This window comes from Sarcophilus harrisii, chromosome 5 (assembly GCF_902635505.1).
Source record: "Sarcophilus harrisii chromosome 5, mSarHar1.11, whole genome shotgun sequence".
Classification (NCBI taxonomy): Eukaryota; Metazoa; Chordata; class Mammalia; order Dasyuromorphia; family Dasyuridae; genus Sarcophilus; species Sarcophilus harrisii.
The window spans coordinates 195,075,515-195,097,896 of NC_045430.1; the positions used below are offsets into that span (position 1 = coordinate 195,075,515).

General features: G+C 32.7%; 1 long non-coding RNA gene across 2 annotated transcripts in view; it reads right to left on the reverse strand.

Annotated features, from left to right (window-relative positions):
• Positions 1-838: 838 nt before the first annotated feature.
• The window catches only part of LOC116419412, a 31,801-nt gene continuing 10,257 nt past the window's right edge, over positions 839-22,382 (reverse strand). The window contains exon 3 of one of the 2 annotated variants that reach the window (XR_004229724.1): positions 839-1,207. This is a non-coding gene — a long non-coding RNA (uncharacterized LOC116419412). The remainder of the gene's footprint in view (positions 1,208-22,382) is intronic. The other variant, XR_004229723.1, reaches the window with a different exon arrangement.

Here is a 22,382-nt window from a genome sequence, read left to right on the forward strand (position 1 = left end):
GAAAGAAAAATCAGGAAAAAAGGAAACCATAAGAAAAAAAGAAAAAAAAAAACAAAAGTAGAAATAGTATGCTTCAGTCTACATTAATATTGTATATTTCTTTCTCTGGATATGGATAACATTTTCCATCATGAGTCCTTTTGAATCATTTTGGATCATATATTGCTGAGAAGAGCTAAACCATCACACAAATTATTGTTACTATGTATAATATTTTCCTGGTTCTCACTTTACTCAAGCTTCAGTTCATGTAAGTCTTTCCATTTTCACTAAAATCCATCTATTCCTCATTTCTTATAAAAGAATAGTATCCCATTATGTCTTGATCATATTGTAGATAGAGTAAATTAATGTGTGGATCATTTAAGTAATGATGAAGATGAAGAGAAGCTTCATTATGGGGAGCAGAAAGGTGTTTATGGGTTTTAGAGAGTGTAACAGTGCATAACCCAAAGAATCAAAGCTACTTCACAGCATACAAAGATTCACAGCTTATTGTTTCATCAGCAAAAGCTCTGCATCATTGTGAAGAATTGATACAGCAACACTTTATTTTCCAATCCTTGGTCACCACAAAAAGAACTTCTATACATGTGGAACCTTTCCGATTATCTTTGAACTATTTTATACACAGATCTAGTAGTGACATTGTTGGAAAAATGATAAGACAGTTTTGTAGCTTTTTGGACATAGATCCAGATTGCTCTCCAGAATGGCTGGATCAGTTCACAACTCAACCAAGTATTAGTATCCCAATTTTCACACAACTTCTCCAAAATTTATAATTTTCCTTTTTTGTTATATTAGCCAATCTGATAGGTGTGAGATGGATATTTTAGAATTCTTTTAATTTGCATTCTCTAATCAATAATAATTTATACCATTTTATATGAATAGAGAAAACTTTAGTTTCTGCCTGTTATGCCTGAAAAATGCCTGTTCATATCCTTGATCATCTTAGAAGTTATTTTTAAGAAAAAGAAAAACTGACTCCACAGAATTTTTGGCTAAAGTTCCAGTTAGGGTAAGTGAGATTTCAGCTACATTGATGATGTTCTCCATGGGTCTTTCCTTTGATTTATGCTGCTAGCCTCCTGCAGCTTTCTTCTGTGCTGAGAAGATGGTAGCAGACATTGCTCTTCATCAGTACTTCCTTCCTAAGTTCTTCTCTGCTTCCTGATGGTCAAAAAAAGACATGGGAATAGTTCTAGAAATAAGAAAATCAAAAAGAAAAATTTTATCTCTGCTAATTATTTGTGTAATCTTAAAATTCTTAAGCTTCTCTGAGAATCATTTTTCTTCCCTGGATAATGAAGAAGTTGAATTATTAAAGATATAAGGATACGTTAAGCTCTTAAACTTTATGTTTGACTTTGCTGAACTGTTTTCTCTACAATTCTGTTTTTATCTAACTGATGCTATCCTTCTTTGCTCATGTTGCCACTTTCTAATTTGGCTTTTCACTAGCACATGCTGACCCATCTCTCAGTTATCAGAAATAACCCAAAGGATATACCTAAAATTTCACTGATAACACATCAAATTAGGATATTTATTGGGCACAGGATAAATGAGAAAAGTGCTACATTCTTCTCAACAACTCTATGATAAAGGTGTTATTTTATAGATTTAAATTCAATTTATAGATGAGTAAAATAGTTTTCAGAGAGATTTATTGCCTTGTTCAAAGTCTTCTAGCAGTGTATTCCAATCTTTCTATCACCACGTCCAATATTCTTTTTATTCTTGCCTCATCCCAAATAGGAATGTGCATTATTTCTCTTATAGTAACTACAGATCCCAAGGTTCCCAACTTCTGGTATATGAAATAGTATCAGAGTTTTCACCAAGTTGGGATCCCCAATTGCTACCGAGGATAAACAGTTTTTAGTACAATAAGAATACATATAGGTGGAAAGTTTTATAAAATGAGTAGGACATGTTTGAGGCTTGTGGAATGGCCAAAATACGATTTATTAAATTTATTCTCAGAAGAACACAGCTGCAAGCCCAACATTTTAGGCTGACTGGACTCTCTTGGTCTATCTTCTTATAAATTCCAATTCAATCTCTTTCTGTAATCCCTTTATAAGATGAGTCAGTTCCATTTGCCTCCTCCTACCTGAAGAACTCAAATGGTGATTTACTTTTTTCTGTCAATTTTCCAATAATTTTCTTGGTCTTGGGGTTCAGGGAATCATATTGACTCTTCATCTCTCTGATTTTTTTCTCTATTCTCTTTATCCTACTGTAGCATCTGAGCTGAGTTAATCTAATTATTCTATGGTTATTTAAAGATCTCAATATAAAGTGAAAAATGATAAAGGTAGTTGACAATGGGCATCTTATTTGGGAGAAGAAAACACAGCTAATTTTATCTTGCACATATCTTTTTATATTTTTAAATGATAATTTAACATGTGCAGAGCTAATATTCTGAAATATATCTGGTCAAAATCTGATTTTTCCTTGTATTCTTCCTTGAACTCTAGGGAGCTTTTGTTACCATCCTTACTCCTGTATGATTGCATTTTCTTTGGCTCTCTTAAAGGAATTGGCCATATTTTTTAATATCATTCAAAGTTCCTAGCATAATGCTACATACACAATAGGCAACCGATATATAATTAAGAATTACTTGATTTTATACACACACACACACACACACACACTCAGCGAGAGAGAAAGAGAGAGAGAGATACATAAAACCATTTCAAAATGTGTTCCATTACCCTTTCCCTCTAGTTTTCCACCTACTCCCAAGAAGAAACATTATTTGTCAAGTTCCAGCCTCCCATCTATATTTCACAACTGAATTATACGTCATTCAAAAATAGGATTTACAATGGAAATACTGTGTACACAGATCTTCAATCACAGTAACACAAATTGGTTCCTACAGAAATAAATACAATTACTTGGTCCGGATACATTTCAGTATTGTGTTTCAAACCATCAGAGTTAGTAAGAATTGACAGAAAGCACAGCTATCTAATCTGTGTCATGTGGGAAAGTCTAGAGAAGGCAGTTTATAAGAAAAATCGGAGGAAAGATGGAAGTGGAGAGTCATTAGTGAATGAGTATATATCTCAGTCTTGAAACACAGAACATTCTAACTATGAGTAACCATTTCACTAGATAGCATAACCTAAAATCAACAACTTTAATGTAATAGAGGGCTTTCTTCTACAAAACTCATTTATTTTTAAATGATCAATTTCAATTAATTTTTGTACATAAACTTTGTATATTTTCTAAAAGGAATGATGGAGTTGTTCTTAGACAAGAAGTGTGTGAACTTTTTAATCTTCATTTTTGTAACACCTAATTTTTACTTTACTGAATTAATTAATTTATTCATTCAACATATATTTATTTGATTATTACAATGCTTAAATAAGTTTTCCTTTTCTTTAATGACCATAGAAAATAAACAAGTTAAAAAAGTATACCCTAAGGGAACTTAAAGTCTTAAAGGAGAGATAGAATGAATATGCAAAGTGAATAGAATATCATAAACACATGAAAAGTGTGGAAAAATGGCTGGGAGTTCATAGAAAGAAGAGGTTATTTATTTGAATGTAGATATTTAAACAACTTTAATATATTTTTAAAAGTAGCAAAATAGAGGATAAAGGAAATGAATATAGAATATATCTGTAGCAGATTGTTGTCATGATTACCACTTTATAATATAGTTTCAAATCAGGTATTGCTAGCACCCCATCCTTCACATTTTTTTTTTCATTGATCCCCTTGATATTCTTAACCTTTTTGTTTTTTCATTATTTTTTTCTAGCTCCATAAAATAATTCTTTGGTAATTTGGTTGGTTTAGTACTGAATAAGTAAGTTAATTTAGAATTATCATTTTTCTTATATTGGCTCAGCCTACTCATGAGCAATTAATATTTTCCAATTTTTTATATCTATTTTTGTATGAAAACTGTTTTGTAATTTTACTCATACAGACCCTAGGTTTTTTTTTTTTTTTTGACATTTTGTTTTGTCTGTCATTGTTTTAAATGGAATTTCTTTTTTCCTTCTTTGTAATATATAGATATGATGATGATTTATATTGACTTATTTTACATTCTAAAACTTAAAATTTTTAATTAAGCTAGTTTTTTATTTTTATTAAAGCTTTTAATTTTTAAAACATATGCATAGATACTTTTCAACATTCACTTTTGCAAAACCTTGTATTCCAAAATTTTTTCCTCCTTTTCCCAAGATGGCAAGTAATCCAATATGTTAAACATGTGCAGGTTTTTCTATATATATTTCTGTAATTATCATGCTACACAGTAAAAAAGAGATCATATAGGAAAAAAAGAAAAGGGACACAAAATGCAAAGGTAGTTTTTAATTGAATCTGTAGGATTTTTTGCACTGTCATATTATCTGTAAGAAATGATATTTGTCTTCACTGCCTATTTTGATTCATTTAATTCCTTTTTATTGTTTTATTGTTATAGTTAGCATTTTAAATTAAGACTTTTTATTTTCAAAACATATGCATGGATAATTTTCAGCATTCTTTTTTGCATAATCTTATGTTCCAAATTTTTCCCCACCCCCTCCTCTAGTGTTCTTCTTTTCTAGAATATAATCATTCTCTTGGAGCAGATTTCTTGGGGAGGCTTCGGGAGGTAGCCTTAGTTTCAGTTCCAAGTAATAATCACCTCAAATGCAACCAAGAGTTAAAGTACAGTCCTTTATTGTCTCTTCCAAAATAGCCCAGTTAGCTTTCCTTGGTTCTGAGACCTCTTGTTGCTAGTTCTCTGCAAGCTTAAGCCTCCAGCTCTCTCCAAATCCTGGCTCTGAATCTCCCGACTGAATTCTGGCTTTCAATCTCTTCAACTGACTTCTTACTTGTGAATCTCCCGAAATCTCCTCCTCTTCCTGGAGGCTTTGTTCTGCCCAATTGTAGTCTCTGGCTTTTCAGTCTCCCCAATTGACTCCTGCTTTCTCAATCTCTTCAAGTCTCCTGACTGAATCTCTAAAAGCTTCTTATATATTATCTCTTAAAGGTGTGAACCCAAAGGTTGACTCCTCCTCTGAGAGAGTGGGATTGTGGGAAGTGTAAACTTGTGAATCCCATACCCAATCCTGAAATCTCCCAAACTTGTGAACTAATGTGTGAACTCTCAAAGGTGTAAACATAAGCACTGTTTCTACCAATTCTAGTGACTTAACACCTTGTAAGGATTCTAACACCCTCCCCTACTCCACAAGTAATTCAGTTATGGTAAACATGTATAATTTTTCTATACCTATTTCCACAAACATCTTCCTGAACAATCAAATATCATATCAAAAACGAAAAAAATGTGAAAGAAAACAAAATGCAACAACAACAAAAAAGTGAAAATGCTATGTTGTGATCGCTACTCAGTTACCACAGTCCTCTCTCTGGGTGTAGGTGGCTCTCTTCATCATAAGAACATTGGAAGTGGCTTTAATCATCTGATTGTTGAAGAGGGACAAGTTCATCAGAATTGATCATTGTTTAGTCTTATTGTTGCCATGTATAATGATCTCCTGGTTCTGCTCATTTCACTTTGCATCAGTTCATGAAAGTCTCTCCAGACCTCTCTGAAATCATCCTGCTAGCCATTTCTTATAAAACAATAATACTCCATAACATTCATATACCATAACTTATTCAGACATTCTCCAACTGATTGACATCCACTCAGTTTTCAAGTTCTTGCCACTAAAAAAATGGTTGCCACAAACATCACAAGCCTAGTAGACACTGTTGGATGAAAGGGTATGCACAGCTTGATAGCCTTTGGGAATCATCCCAAATTTCTCTCCAGAATGGTAGTATCAGTTCATAGCTCCACCAAAAATGCATTAGTGTCCCAGTCTTCCCACATCCCCTCCAATATTCATTTTTATCTTTTCCTGTCATCTTAGCCAATCTGAGGGGTGTGTAGTGGTACCTCAGAGTCTTAATTTGAATTTCTCTGATCAATAGTGATTTAAAGCACCTTTTCATATGACTAGAAATATTTTCAGTGACTTCATCTGAAAATGGTCTATATGCTTTGACCATTTATCAGTTGCAGAATGGCTTAAATAAATAAATAAATCAGAAATGAGGCCTTTATCAGAACCCTTGAATATAAAATTTTCCCCATTTTATTGCTTCCCTTCTAATCATAATCTACATTGATTTTGCTTGGACAAAAACTTTTTACTTAAATTCTTAATTGTCTATTTTGTTTTCAATAATGTACTCCAGTTTTTCTATAGCCAAAAAATTCTCCCTTCTCCACAGATCTGAGAGGTAAACTATCCTTTGCTCTTCTATTTTGCTTATAATATCATTCTACATATGTAAATCATGAACCCATTTAGAATTTATCTAGGTATATGGTATTAGGTGTGGTTCAATGTCTAGTTTCTGTCATACTAATTTCCAATTTTCCCAGCAGTTTTTGTCAAATAGCGAGTTCTTATCTCAAAAGCTGGGATCTTTGAGTTTATCAAACACTAGATTGCTATAGTCATTGACTATTTTGTCCTGTGAACCTAACCTATTTCACTAATCAGCTACAATAGAGTAATAGTACTCTATTATACTAGCCAGTACAAATGGTTTTGATGACTGCTGCATTATAATATAATTTTAGGTCTGATAAACTATGCCACATTCATTTGCATTTTTTCAATCAATTCTTTAGAAATTCTTGACCATTTGTTCTTCCAAATGAACTTTGTTATGTTATATGTTATAGATTTCATATCATATGATATATATGTTATTATTTGTAAAATAATTTATTGGGAGTTTGGCATGGCATTGAATAAGTAGTTTACTTTAGGTAGTATTTTCATTTTTATTATATCTGCTCAGCCTACCTATGAGCACTTGATATTTTCCCAGTTGATTAGATCTGAATTTATTTGTGTGGAAAGTGTTTTGTAGTTATGTTCATATAGTTCCTGACTTTGCCTTGGAAGGTAGCCCAAATATTTTATATCTACAGTTAGTGTAAATGAAATTCTCTTTATACCTCTTGCTGCTGGACTTTGTCAGTAATAAATAGAAATGTTGTTGATTTGTGTGATTTTTTTTTGTATCATGCAACTTTGCTCAAGTTGGAAATTGTGTCTAGTAGTTTTTTATTTTTTAGTTTAGCACTTTTAAACAATATTGATTAATAGCAATGAAATGGATAATATTACTTCACTCCTGATTATATTGGGAAGACCTCAAATTTATTTCATTAGAGCTAATCCTTTCTCTTGGTTGTAAAAAAACATACTAGTTATCATTTTTAGGAAAGCTCTATTATTTCCTATGCATTTGGTACTGTGAATAGAAATTGATCTTATATTTTGCCAAAAGATTTTTCTGCATCTATTTATATAATCATGTGGTTTTTGTTGATCTTTCTTGAATCTTTAAAAATTCTTCAGACTTTGTAAAGGTATACAGGGCATATCCATCTTTGAATTTCATTTGAATACATTGAATAAGTAGGTTTACTTTAGGTAGAATTGTCATTTTTATTATATTAGTTCAATCTACCCATGAGTATTTGATAATCTTCCAGTTGTTTAGATCTAACTTTGTTTGTGTGGAAAGTGTTTTGTAAATGTGCTCATATATTTCTTAGCTTTGTCTTGGCAGATAGACTCTCAAATATGTTTTTGTTATCTGGAATTATTTTACATGTATTTTGTCTTTCTATCTCTTGCTTCTGTATTTTGTTGATAACACACAGAAATTCAAATGATTTATGTGAATTTATTTTATATCCTGCATCTTTGCTAAAGTTACTTTTTCTAGTAGTTTTTTAGTTGTTTGCTGAGATTCTCTAAAGTATATTATTATATTATCTGCAAAGAGTGATATTTTTGTTTCCTCTTACCTATTCTAATTCCTTCAATTTCCTTTTCTCTTATTGCTAAAACCAACAATTCTAATACAATATTGAATAATAATGGTAATAGGGGACAAACTTCTTTTACCCCTGATCTTATCTGGATTGCTTCTGTTTGATTCCTACTATATATGATGCTTGCTGATGGTTTTAGATATATGCTATATGTCATTTTAAGGAAAACTCTTTTTATTCCTAGGCTTTCTAGTGTTTTAATAGGATTGAACATTGCATTTTGTCAAATGATTTTTCTGCACCAATTGATATAATCATTTGATTTCTGTTAGTTTGGCTATTGATATAGTCAGTTATGCTAACAGTTTTTCTGATACTGAATCAGCCCTGAATTCTTGGTATAAATTCTACTTGGTCATGGTATGTTATCCTGCGGATGACTTGCTGTAATTTGCTATTTTATTTATAATGTTCACATCAATATTCATTAGAGAAATTAGCTACCAAAGTACTTTGGTAGGACACTCCTTCTTCCCCTACTTTTTCAAACAGTTTGTGTAATATTGGAATTAATTGTTCTTTAAAAGTTTGATAGAATTCACTTATAAATCCATCTGGCTCTGGAGATTTTTCCTTAGGGAATTTTTAAAATAGATTTTTCAATTTCTTTTTCTAAAATGGGATTGTTTAAGTAATTTATTTTCTCCTCCATTAATTTGGGCAATCTATATTTTGTAAGTATTAACCACTTAGATTTTCAGTTTTATTATCATACAGTTGGGGAAAAGAGCTTTTAATTATTACTTTAATTTTCTCTTCATTGTTGCTAAATTTGACTTTTATATTTTTGATACTGATAATTTGATTTTCTTTCCTTTTTCTAATCAAGTTAACTAAAAGTTAATCTATTTTGTTCTTTTCTCATAAAATTGATTCTTAAATTTAGTTTTCTTATTTTCAGTTTTATTAATCTCTCTTTTTATTTTCATAATTTCAAATTTGATATTATCAAATTCATTTGTTCTTTTTCTAGCTTTTTTTACTTGCATGACCAATTCATTAATATTCTCTTTCTCTATTTTCCTCATGTAAGCATCTAGAAATATAAAATTTCTCTAACTGCTTTGTCTGCATCCCATAAGTTTTTGGATGTTGTCTCGTTATTCATTCTCTTGAATGAAATTATCTGTTTCTATGGTTTGTTGTTTGATCCACTTGTTCTTTAGGATTATATTATTTAGATTTATAATAATATATTATATAAACCAAATGATTATATCAATTGGTGCAGAAAAATCATTTGATAAAATGCAATGTTCAATCCTATTAAAATACTAGAAAGCCTAGGAATAAAAAGAGTTTTCCTTAAAATGACATCTAGCATATATCGAAAACCATCAGCAATTTAGATTATATATATTTAATAAACAATTATTTGCACAATTAATTTTTGGTCTATTTTTCCCTGGCCCTTTGTTACATGTAAATGTTATGATATCATGATCTGAAAAAGATGCATTTACTATTTCTGCCTTTGAAAATGTTTGTGGCAGCCCTCTTTGTAGTGTCCAGAAACTGGAAAGTGAGTGGATGTCCATCAATTGGAGAATGGCTGAATAAATTGTGGTATATGAATATTATGGTATATTATTGTTCGGTAAGAAATGACCAACAGGATGATTTCAGAAAGGCCTGGAGAGACTTACACGAACTGATGCTGAGTGAAACGAGCAGGGCCAGGAGATCATTATATACTTCAACAACAATACTATATGATGACCAATTCTGATGGACCTGGCCATCCTTAGATATGAGATCAACCAAATCAGTTCCAATGGAGCAGTAATGAACTCAACCAGTTACGCCCAGCAAAAGAACTCTGGGAGATGACTTAAAAGCAAAATAACGGTTTGGTCATGTATACTTATTGTGTATCTAATTTATATATTAATATATTTAACATCTACTGGTCATCCTGCCATCTGGTGGAGGGGATGGGGGGGGAAGGAGGGGGAAAATTGGAACAAAAGGTTTGGCAGTTGTCAATGCTGTAAAGTTACCCATACATATAACCTGTAAATAAAAGGCTATTAAAAAAAAAAAAAAAAACAACTATTTCTGCCTTTGATTTTTTGTATTTCAGAATTTTACATGCACTAATACATGGTGAATTTTGTGAAGGTTCCATGTACCACCAAGAAAAAGTATATTCCTTTCTGTCCACATTCAATTTTCTCCAAAAGCGTATCATACTTAATTTTAAAAATATATATTTATATCCTCAACTTCTTTCTTGCTTATTTTGTGGTTTGATTTAGCTAATTGTAATAGAGGGAAGTTGAGATTCTTCAGTAATATACTTTTGCTGTCTATTTCTTCTTGAACTCTCTTCTCTAGGAATTTGAATGCTGTCACTTAGTGCACATATATTTAATATTGATATTACTTCATTATCTATGGTACCACTTAGCGAGGTGTAGTTTCCTTCCCTATCTCTTTTAATTAGATCAACTTTTACTTTTCCTTGATATGAAATCAGGATTTCTACCCCTGCTTTTTTTACCTCAGCTAATTTTTCCTATATCTACTGTATTTTGCCTGTTGAATTGAACACTGAAAGCAAGAAGATATAATTTACTATAGTAGTATTTATTTTACTTTTTAATTCTCTATTAACCACATCATCTCATTGGCAAAGTACAAAGCAGTTTAAGACTAAACAATTATAAATTCTTCTATCTTCTATTAAGTACCTTCTCATACTATTTTAATTTATTTTTATCACTTTTTATTTTAAATTGAGTTAAACATCCTCTCCTTCCAACCCCTTGTTATCCACTGAAAAAGCAAACAAATAATATTTTATCTTACTAGTGAAATCATAGAAAATATTTCCATATTAGCTATATCACAAAAAAGTTAAAAAAAAAAGTCAAGAAAGTGAGAAATTTGTAATTAAATTTGCACTCATAGTTCATCACTTTTCTCTTTGAAGCTGGGTAGTATTTTTTCATCATGAGTCCTTTGGACTAGTTTTAGATTATCCTATTGAGGAGAGTAGTCAAATATTTCACTTTCACTACTACTCATCAATGCAACATCAGTACAACACTGCTTACTGTGCACAGATTTCCTAGTTCTCACTCCACTTTGTGTCTTTTTGCATAGATTTTGCCTTGTTTTTTGTTATTGGTATTTTTGTTTTGTTTTATCCCAAGAAACTACTCCCCCCCCCATCATCTCCCATAGCACAATAATATTCTTATCAAATCATATGCCACAACTGCTTTAACCATTTCCCAGTTAATGAGCTTTTCATCAAATTCCAATTCTTTGACACCACAAAAGGATATCTATGATCTATCGTTCTATCTTTCTGTCTCCATATATATATAATATATAGTATATATATATATATATATGTATACATGTGTATGCATGTATGCAATATTATATAATATATATTATATATCTATATATACACGTGTATGCATGTATGCACATGTATATAACACAATATATAAATTTATATAATATATTATATGCACACATTACATATGTATATTATATGTATCTAATATATAGGGTTTATATTTCCTTTTTCTTTGACTTCTTTGGAGTACAGACCTAATAGTGGTATTACTAAGTCAAAGTGTATAGAGAGTTTTATAGCACTTTAAATGTTTCCAAATTGTTTCCAGAATCATTTAAACAGTTCACTATTTTCCCTCATCACCTTCAGAATTTGTCATTTCACATAAATGATGGTACCTCAAAAAATAACATATAGAAATTCTTTTGATTTATAGGCATTTGTTTTATACATTATTATGCACAATATATTTTTGCCTATTCTAATTCCTAAGATAGATTTCTGTACCTAACAGAGTGTGCTTATATATACTTTCCTCTTTAAACCAATACTTATAGTGAGGTTCAAGCTTTTTCCCATCTCCCCTTTCCCATTGCCCCTTCCACTATCAAAACTCTTCCTTGCATATCTCTTCCTTGTGGGAAAAAAATTCCCATTCTTCTTTTCTCTTTCCCCTGCTCCCAGTGCATCCCTTCTCCTCATATCTTTACTTTTGGGAGTAAGAGGAAATCATCCCAACATAATTGATCTACAACTATACCCTTTCCCTATAGAAACTATAACTTCTTTAATAATGATAAAAATCCTTAAGATTTACATGTATCATTTTCCCATATAGGAATGTAAACAGTTCAACTTTATTGTGTTGTTTATGATTACTCTTTTATATTTACATAAAAGGCTTCTCTTGAGTCTAGTGTTTGAATATCAAATTTTCTATTCAGGTATGATATGGTCAGGAATATTTGAAAGTTCTCACTTGCATTAATTTTTTCTGTTAAAGTAGTATACTTGAGTTTTGTTTGGTGAATTACTCTTGATTGTAATCCCAACTCTTTTGCTTTCCAGAATATCATATTCCAAGTCACCTTCTCCTTTAACACTGAAGCTACTAAATGCTGTGTGATCCTAATGGTGCCCTATGTGATATTTGAATTGTTTCTTTCTGACTGCAATATTTTCTCCTTGACATGGGACCTTTGAAATTTAATAATATTTCTGGGAGTTTTCATTTGGGAATCTCTTTCAAGAGGTTATCAGTTTTTCTATTTTACTCCCTAGATCTAAGATATTGGGCAATTTTCTTATAACATTGCCTAAAATAAGTTGTTTTTTTAAATTGTGGCTTTTATATAATCCAATAATTTTTTTAAATTGTCCCTCTTCAATCCATTTTCCAAATCAGTTATTTTTTTCTCAATAAAATGTTTCACATAAAAAAAGATATTTCACATATTCTACTTTTTCTTTCATTTGACTTTGTTTTATTGATGCTTTGTGTCTCATAGTCAGTTTCCACTTGCCCAATTCTAATTTTTAGGGAATTATTTTCTTCAGTGAACTTTCTCCACTTGGCAATTTTTACTTTTAAAGTTTTTTTTTCTCCAGTGAATTTTTGTGCCTCTTTTAGTATATTGTTAATTCTCCTTTCAAGATGTTCTTGTATCACTCTCATTTACCTTCTGGACTGTCCCTCTACCACTCATCTCTTTAACTCTCCCAGGAATTATTGTTGCTGGGCTTAAGTCTAATTAGCATTTATCTATGAGGCTTTGGCTGTAGCTATTTTCACACCATTGTATTCTTCCAAATTTCCATCTTAGTCCTCCCTATCATCATAGTAATATTTTGTGTCAAGTATTATTTTGTTGCTTGTTCATTTTCCCAATATGTTTCTTGACTTTGAGCTTTATGTTAAAGTTTGGTTCTGCTCACCTGGAGGTGGAGAAGTACCATTTCAGTTTTTTGTTTTTTGGGGTTTATTTGCTATTGTTTTCAGAGCTAATTCTGGGAATTGGATCCCCTGTTCTCCTGCAACCACAATTCTTCTCCTTTTGGTCCTAGAATTGTGATAAGGTGTTCTCTCCCGCAACAAAAAGCTCCAGTGCTCCTCTCTGGCTTTGAATTGTCACTAGGATTCCTTTTCCTTTGTTGATCAACAATAAGCACTCCATTTTGGAAATTTTGCTTACAACCACTAAAAATTTCCACTAAACATCAGTCCCTGTATCCAAGGCCAGGAAATCTTCTGCTTGATTCCTTTTACCATTTCTGGTTGAGAGCTCCCAAAACTTCTGCAGCTCCTTCCTATCCACTACTGACTCCATTTTCCCCACCATCTTACATGTCTTAATTCCAACACATTAAAAAGTTATTTGCTTCACCAACGGTTAGTAGCTATTGCATGTTTTGTCTAAAGACATAATGTTAATTCATCTTTATATTTTATAAATTCAGATTGACAGTATGAATAATATTTTAGTGACCATTGAAAATAAACACAGAATTAATCAAATTGAGACTGTATCTCTGTACCATTGTCTATCTATTCTCTATTAGGCAGATTGCAAGTTGAAACCACATGCTAGCTTTGTTTTCTCACGAATCATATCATATCAGAAATGACTTTGTAGTTTCTTAAGTTTAAACTTGTTCCTTCTTGTCATTTTCATTTGTTCTCAAACATTCTGCCTGCAATGTTGTAATAAGTAACAGTTGATTGGAGAGACAAATACCATTTGCTCCTTTATATATTTTCTGTCTGGAATCTATCCTTGAGAAGAATTTATAATGACTACAACTAGTTCATGTAGTTCACAAGATAGCCTCCATGTTCTGCAATAACATGATCTGTGAAGTAATCAGAAGAGCTGATGCATTTGCATATCAATACAACAAGGAAGCATTGCATGCTTCATTGAGATGCTCAGGATAAGAAGCAGAGCTCACATCAGTGGGAACAAAACAACCAAGCACGCTGCTGACTCCTGGCTGCTATGAGTGGCAAGTATTAGGTAATGAGATTTTCACTTTGTCAGATGGAATACTTAGTCAAGCTCAAATTCCCTTCTAAATAGAAATGTAACTAGAAATGGTAGTTCTTATGGCCTGGAAATGAATGGTACATTCAGTTTATTCTCTGCTTCAAGTAGTAGTTGCTAAGTTCTTATGTCTTTGTTAAAATGGTTAGAGCTAAATATAGAGCTTGACCCTGGAGAGAAATTTTCTGGGCACAAAACAAAAACAGTAAGTCCTCTCAACTTAAAAAGATGGAAGACTTCAATAATGTGTAACTATTGTCTATTTATGTCAACATATTGATTGAGTGGCTGTAAGGTAGTAGAACAAATTACCTCATTTTGGTTTTAAGACCCATGTTCTAACTCTGACACATGGAGGTTGTATGAAATTAGGGACACTCTTGATGCCCCAAGCCCCACTCTAACAAAATAAGTTGCATAGAGGTTAAGACTTTGAATTGGTGAAGGGCATTACCTCACTGGAAATTACTCCCACCAATGAAATGACAGATCAGGTCCTGCTCCTCACAACTATATCTCCAAGACATTGTTATAAATATACAAAAGAATCCAGAAAACCTAGAAGCCCATAAACAAGAGATAGGAGACAGAATTAGTTGATTCGCTTAAAGAATAAACAGGAGAAAATGACCTTTTTGTGCCTCAGTTTGTAAAAAGGGGAGCATCACTAGTTATATCATGGAAATTTATTCATATCTACTTACGATTTCAAATTACTCTATGGAAGAGCATACAAATAACTACATCTCTTCTATTTTTTTTAAACTGAGATAAAGTTAGTCTTCAATAATTGCACTATAACAATAATAGTCATGTTGGCAAAGAACATTGGCAATAATAATTATATGTACTATAAGCTTCTCTACAAACTTAATCAGAGAAGGCATGCCCAGTGAAAATTTCATTGATCACTAGTATTAAAAATGAGATAAAAATATAAAAATCATTGAAATCCTGTTATAGAAGAATGGCCTATGTAGAGTCAAGAGTTTTCTACTTTCATATAACTCTAATCATTAAATAGGAAAGTAGAGTTTAAGCTCCCCTGAGGGACTCAAGGCTGGAAAGGGCTGAAACTCTGAGTTGATGCACTGAGGATGGATAACCGAGCATTTAAGGCTAACTACCAATTGGACAATACTCTATTAGCATATGCTTGGAAAATAGCCTTTCCCACTATTCTGTGCTAGTTCAGTCTTTTGGTGTATACAGAGAATTGTGGGAAGGATTAGGGAGTGGAGTAAGACAGGCCAGGTGGACTTTGGTGGTGGAGAGAGGAGAGGTGGTGGAGATCCTGCATCCATCCCCTTCACTTCTACCCCTAAAGACCAAGAATAAAGACCAAGGACTTTTGCTTATCTTGACTCTGGCTGATTCTAACATATCCAGGGTGCTAACTTGGCCCTCACATGAGACTTTCTTACTTTTATATTTGTATTCTCACAATGGCACACTTCTCACTTGGCACAAAGTAATAAGAGCTTATTAAATTGTTGACTGATTGATCAAACTTACTAATTAACTTAGTTTGGCCAGCAAAATATTTTTAGTAAAGTATTCTAGGCACGTTGAATATTTGCTTTCTATTAAGTAAATAATAAGTCATCTGGTATTGAACCTCCCATTCATACCTAGGGTTATAGCACTTCCTTAGCAAAGTACATAAATGTGATTTGTCTACATGACAACTCTCAATAGCATAAATTGAAAGTGTTTAAATGGAAATACGATTAGTGAATCTGAGTTTCATTAAGCACCAGAAAACTTGGAGGCTGAGAAAGTACAGATGTTTGTTGTATATTTAAGGCCAAAAACAACCTATTCCAGAAGATGAGGGGAAGCCAATAGTATCTGCATATACTCTTTAAAATCCTTGGGTGTATGTGTGTGGAGGGGGGAGCCAAAATGGCAATATGGAGACAAGTGTCTATGTGACCTCCTTGGAGCTTCCCTCAAATTAACAGTAGTTTAAGCTTCTGAAATAGTTTTGGAGTGTTAGAACCCACAAAAATTCGGAGTAATAAAAATCCAGAAGGAGATACTTTAGAAGAGCTTCAGAAAAGGTCTGTTTTAATTGGGCAGGGGGAGAAGCTGACAAACCTAAACCCTGCCCAGTGCAGGGTGCTTCGGGCAGGGAGCTAGGGTGATGTGGTGTCCAGGCATTCAGGAATCTATTATGAGGTTCGAATCCAGGAATTGACTGTGAGGCTCTGAACTTACTCTATCCTGGTTGCAAGCCAGTGCTTAAGAAGATTTGCTGTAAGACACCTAAAAGAAAATACAAAAGACAAATTGTGAGCCACTGAGCCCTGGAAGAACAGGGACCTGGCCAATGCTGGAAGTCAGTCAGCAGAACTGTCCCAGGGCAAACTAAATGAGCTGTCACATCTTTTCCTTAAGAACAGACTTCAGCCTTCAAAAAATTGAGCAAAATAGCAAAAAGAACTCTGACAATAGACAGCTTTTATGAAAAAAAAGAAAAACAGACCTCAAACCCTAAGGATCCTAAAGGCAAATCAACTCTAGATGAAGGGCCAAAGGGAGATATGAGCTGGTTCCCTTTCCACAGTGCTTACTTGGAAGATTTCAAAAAGGATCTTAAAAGAGAGTTAGAAGAAAAATGGGGAAAAGAAATGAGATCTTTGCAAGAAGATATAATAAAGAAAACCAGAAATTATCTGAAGAAAACTACTTAAAAATACACTTGATGAAATGGAAAAAAGCATATGCCTCCTTACAAAATATACATGAAAAAGAAACCAATTCAATGAAAAACAAAATCTGTGAAATGGAAAAAATGCAATGAATAAAACAATTCATTTAAAAATTCAATTGGCCAAATGCAAAAGAAGATAAAAAAAGCTAAGTGATGAAAATAATTCACTAAAATTAGCATTGACAAATGGAAGTGAATGAATCAATGAGGTTTCAAGAATGACCAAAAAAAAAAAAAAAACAAAAAAAAAAAACGGGAAAAATAGAAGAAAATGTAAAATACCTCATTGGAAAAATAACTGACCATTGATCTAGAAAAGACAATCTAAGAATCATCGAAATTCCTGAAAACCATGATGAAAAAAGAGCCTAGCCAACATCTCTCAGGAAATCATTAAGGAAAACTGCCCAAATATCCTATTATCAAAAGGTAAAATAGCCATTGAAAGAATTCACAGATAACCTCCTGAAAGAGACCCCAAAATGAAAACTCCAAAGAACTTCATAGTTAAATTTCAGAATTATCAAACTAAGGAGAAAATATTGCAAGCAGCCAGAAGGAAACAATTCAAATATTGGAAGAGCCACAATCAGGATTACCCAGGACCTAGCAGCTTCCACTTAAAAAAAAATCAAAGGGCTTCAAGATATTCTGAAAGACAAAGGAGTCTGGATTTCAGTCAAGAATCAGTTATCCAGCAAAATTCAGCATCATCTTTCAGGGGAAATGATGGGCATTCAATGAAACAGGTGAATTGCAACTATTTCTGATAAAAAAGACCAGAGCTGAATAGAAAATTTGATGTTCAAATACAAATCTTCAACTGTTTCAAGAGAAGCAAACTTTATGGCAATCAATCTGATAATCTGAGTGAAATCGATGAAGACTTACAAAAATATAGATTGGCAGGCTAACAGAAGACCAAAAAAATGATATAAATAGTTCCATTTTAGAAAAATAAATTGACCAAGCTATTTGTAATGGGCCAGAACTCTGGAGAAATATACTTGAGGCAAAGATTCTTACAAGCACCAGAATTGGTAAGACAAATGGTTGTCTAGGTTAGCATGGTGATTAATAGTTCTCCAGTCCAGTATGACTGATTTAAGCTTATAACAAATAATGGTTCACTAGTGATATAATGATTGTCTTATAATGGATTTAATTGTAATAGAGTAATTAAGAGGTCAGAGTCAAACCTAGAGGAGGACTTGAAGAGACTTGAAGACAGAGTCCCTTGTGTGGCTAGCCTGTCCTCCTATTCTTTTCCACTAAGACAAAGGCCCATCTGAAAGTCCCGCAGAAAGCTAGCCTAGCCCCAGGCGAAGGAGACAGACTGAAGGAGGTCAAAGGATATGAACAGATAATTTTCAGATGAAGAAATTGAAACCATTTCTAGTCATATGACAAGGTGCTCTAAATCACAGTTGATCAGAGAAATGCAAATTAAGACAACTCTGAGGTACCACTACACACCTCTCACATTGGCTAAGATGACAAGAAAAGATAATGATTTTAGAGGAGAAGGGGAAACCTGAGACCCTAAAACATTGTTGGTGGAACTGTGAACAGATCCATCTGTTTAGGAGAGCTTATAATTTTCCATAGAACAATAATATCCAGGACAATAACATATCACAATGTATTCAGTCATTCCCCAATTGATTGACATCCCCTCAATTTCCAAATTTTTGCCCTTAGAAGAGAGTATCAACCCTGGTGGCTTCCAGACCTTTCAGCCCAGAGCCAACAAAGAAGACTTGAAAGATCAGCAGAGAAGGGTGTGCCAGCATAGCTCAGGCCCAACCCCAAACCCTTCAAAGCTGTTCTCTGTTGCCTTAGCATACTAGATACCACATACCACAGTGGGGCAGGGGCACACTTAGCAGCTCCAAGGCAAAGAAGAGAACTTGTTGTTAGGTCCCAAGATCCCTTTAAATAGTTGCACAAAATGCCTGTAGCTTTGAACATTGCACCCTCCACCCTGGAAACAGATCCCTGCTTTAACAAAGAATTAAAGCAAAGGAATAGGCTAGGAAAATGAGCAGACAACAACAACAAAAAAGGTTTTGACCATAGAAAATTACTATGGTGAGAGGGAAGATCAAAATACATACTTAGAAGAAGTTAACAAAGTCAAAACTCCTACATCTACAGCCCCCAAGAAAAATTAAGAATTGAGCTCAGCCCATGGACAAGGTCAAAAGTTATTTTGAAAATCAAGTAAGAGAGAGAAGAAAAATTAGGAAAATCATTGAGAGTGATACAAAAGTAAATACAAAAAAAAAAAAAAACTAATGAGAAGAATGCCTTAAAAAATAAAACTGATCAATTAGGAAAGGAGGTACAAAAGCTCACTGAGGAAAATAATTCCTTAAAAATTAAAAGTCAGCAAATGGAAGCTAAAGACTTTGTGACAAATCAAGACATAATAAAGCAGAAACAACAACAAAAAAGAAAAAAAGTAGGAAAAAATGTGAAATGTCACATTGGAAAAACAACTAACCTGGAAAATAGATCCAGGAGAGATAATTTAAAAATTATTGTTCTATCTAAAAGTCATGATCAAAAAAGAGCATGGCTATCATCTTTCAAGAAATTTTCAAGGAGAACTGCCTTGATATTCTAGAACCTGAGGATAAAATAGAAATTGAAAGAATCTACCAAACATCTCCTGAAAGAGATCCCCAAATGAAAACTCCCAGGAATATAGTAGCCAAATTCCATAACTTCCAGATCAAGGAGAAAATATTGCAAGAATCAAGAAAAAAACCAATTCATTATAATGGAGTCACAATCAAAATAACAAATGATTTAGCATCTTCTATATTAAAGGTTCAACTGGCTTTGAATATGATATTATGGAGAGCAATAGAGCGAGGATTACTACCAAGAATCACCTACCTAGAAAAAATTAATATAATTTTTCACAGGGAAAGGTGGATATTCAATTAAATAGAGGATTTTCAAGCATTCATGATGAAAAGATCAGAGCTAATGGGAAAGTCTGAATTTCAACTACAGAACACAAAAGAAGCATAAAAAAGTAGTTAGGAAAGGGATTTAACAAGAATTGTTTCTGTGTACATTACTACATGGGATGATGATACTTTTAACTCATTAGAACTTTCACATTATTATGGAAGGTTAAGGGAGTATACATAGAAAGAAGGCACAGCTATGAGTTGAATATAAACGGATAATATCTTTAAAATGATGAAATATGAGAAAGGAATATACTGTAAGAAAGGGAAAAGGAAAAGTGGAATTGTGCAAATTATCCATCATAAAAATGAGTCAAGTTTAGCTTTTACAGAGAAAGGAGAGGATAGGATTAGTGAATGTACCTTACTCTCATTAGAATTGACTAAAAAATGACATATATACTCAATAGGGGTATAGAAATATACCTTAACTTGCAGGAAAATAGGAGAGGAATTGGATATAGGATGGGAACAGGTGATCAAAAAGGAGGGTATTAGGAGAGGGAGTAGTCAGTACAAAATACTTTTGTGCAGGGGCAAATTAAGAAAGAAAATGGAATAAATGAGGGGAAATACAGTTAGCCATAGTAATTGTAAAAAAAAAATTGGAGCAAGTTTCTCTGATAAAACTTGAGAAAAATGAATTAAATTTATAAAAAAAATAAGAACTTTGACCCAACTGATAAATGATGAAAAGATATGAGTTATCTTTAAGATTATAAATTCATTCATAACTTTTGACCTAACAACAATACCACTACTAGTCATAAATACCAAGACATTAAAAAAAGGATTTTTTACAAAAATACTTGTTGTTATCCAGCCATTCTGGAGAGCAATTTGGAACTATGCTCAAAAAGTTATCAAACTGTGCATACCCTTTGATACAGCAGTGTTTCTACTGGGCTTATATCCCAAAGAAATCTTAAAGAAGGGAAAGGGACCTGTATGTGCACAAATGTTTGTGGCAGGTCTCTTTATAGTGGCCAGAAACTGGAAACTGAGTGGATGCCCATCAATTAGAGAATGGCTGAATAAATTGTAGTATATGAATATTATGGAATATTATTTTTCGGTAAGAAATGACCAGCAGGAGGATTTCAGAAAGCCCTGCAGAGACTTACACAAACTGATGTTGAGTAAAATGACCAGGACCAGAAGATCATTATATACTTCAACAACAATACTATATGATGATCAATTCTGATGGATATGGCCATCTTCAGTAATGAGATGAACCAAATCACTTCCAATAGAGCAGTAATGAACTGAATCAACGAAAGAACTCTGGGAAATGACTATGAATCATTACATGAAATTCCCAATCCCTCTATTTTTGTCCACCTGCATTTTTGATTTCTTTCACAGGCTAATAGTATACTATTTCAAACTCCGATTCTTTTTGTACAGCAAAATAACTGTTAGGACATATATGCTTTAACATACTTAACATGTATTGGTCAAACAGACATCGGGGGGAGGGAATGGGGGAAAAGAGGGGAAAAATGGAATAAAAGGTTTGGCAATTGTCAATGCTGTAAAATTACCCATGCATATAACTTGTAAATAAAAAGCTATAATAAAAAAAAAAGATCAGAAAAAAATGAACTTGAATAAAACGATCTATAAGTCTTAAAAACAAAAACAAACACAAATATTTGTTGTTGTTTTCTTCTCAGAGCAAAAAATTGGAAATTGAGGATGCCAATCAATTGGGGAATGACTGAATACATTGTGATATATTATTGTCCTGGAATGTTATTGTTCTATGGGAAATTATAAGCAGGATACTCTCAGAAAAAACCTGCATGGAATCGAGCAAAGTGAAATGTACTGTATACAAGGTAATAGCAATGTTCTGGGATGACCAGCTCTAAATGACTTCACTATTCTCAGGAGTACAATGGTTCATGATTTTTCTGAAGGACTTATGATGAAAAATCTTATCCATACCCAAACAAACTGTGTCTGAATACTGACTGAAGTATTCTCTGTTTCTGTTTGTCTGTCTGTCTGTCTCTCTCTGTGTCTCTTTAACTTTCTTTTTCTTGAGGATTTTTTTTAATTAAGTGGGAGAATATCTATTTTTTCATAATGTGACTTTGATTGAAATGTTTTGCATAATTTCACATTAGGTTTCTTAATGAGGTCTGGGGATGGGGATAAAGGAGAGATTCTGGAACTCAAAAGTTTTAAAAACAAAAAATAATTTAAAAACCAAAACAAAATAAGAAAAAATAAACATATAGCAAGAACCTGACTATTTCCATAGAAATTTTATTTTTGTTTCTTTGTTGTTGTTATTTTGTGGAATTAAGAAATTAATTAATTAGGAAAGATTCCTGGAAATGTTATAATTTTCTTCACTTAATAGTATTTTACTTTTTCCAAATACATGTAAAATAGTTTTCAC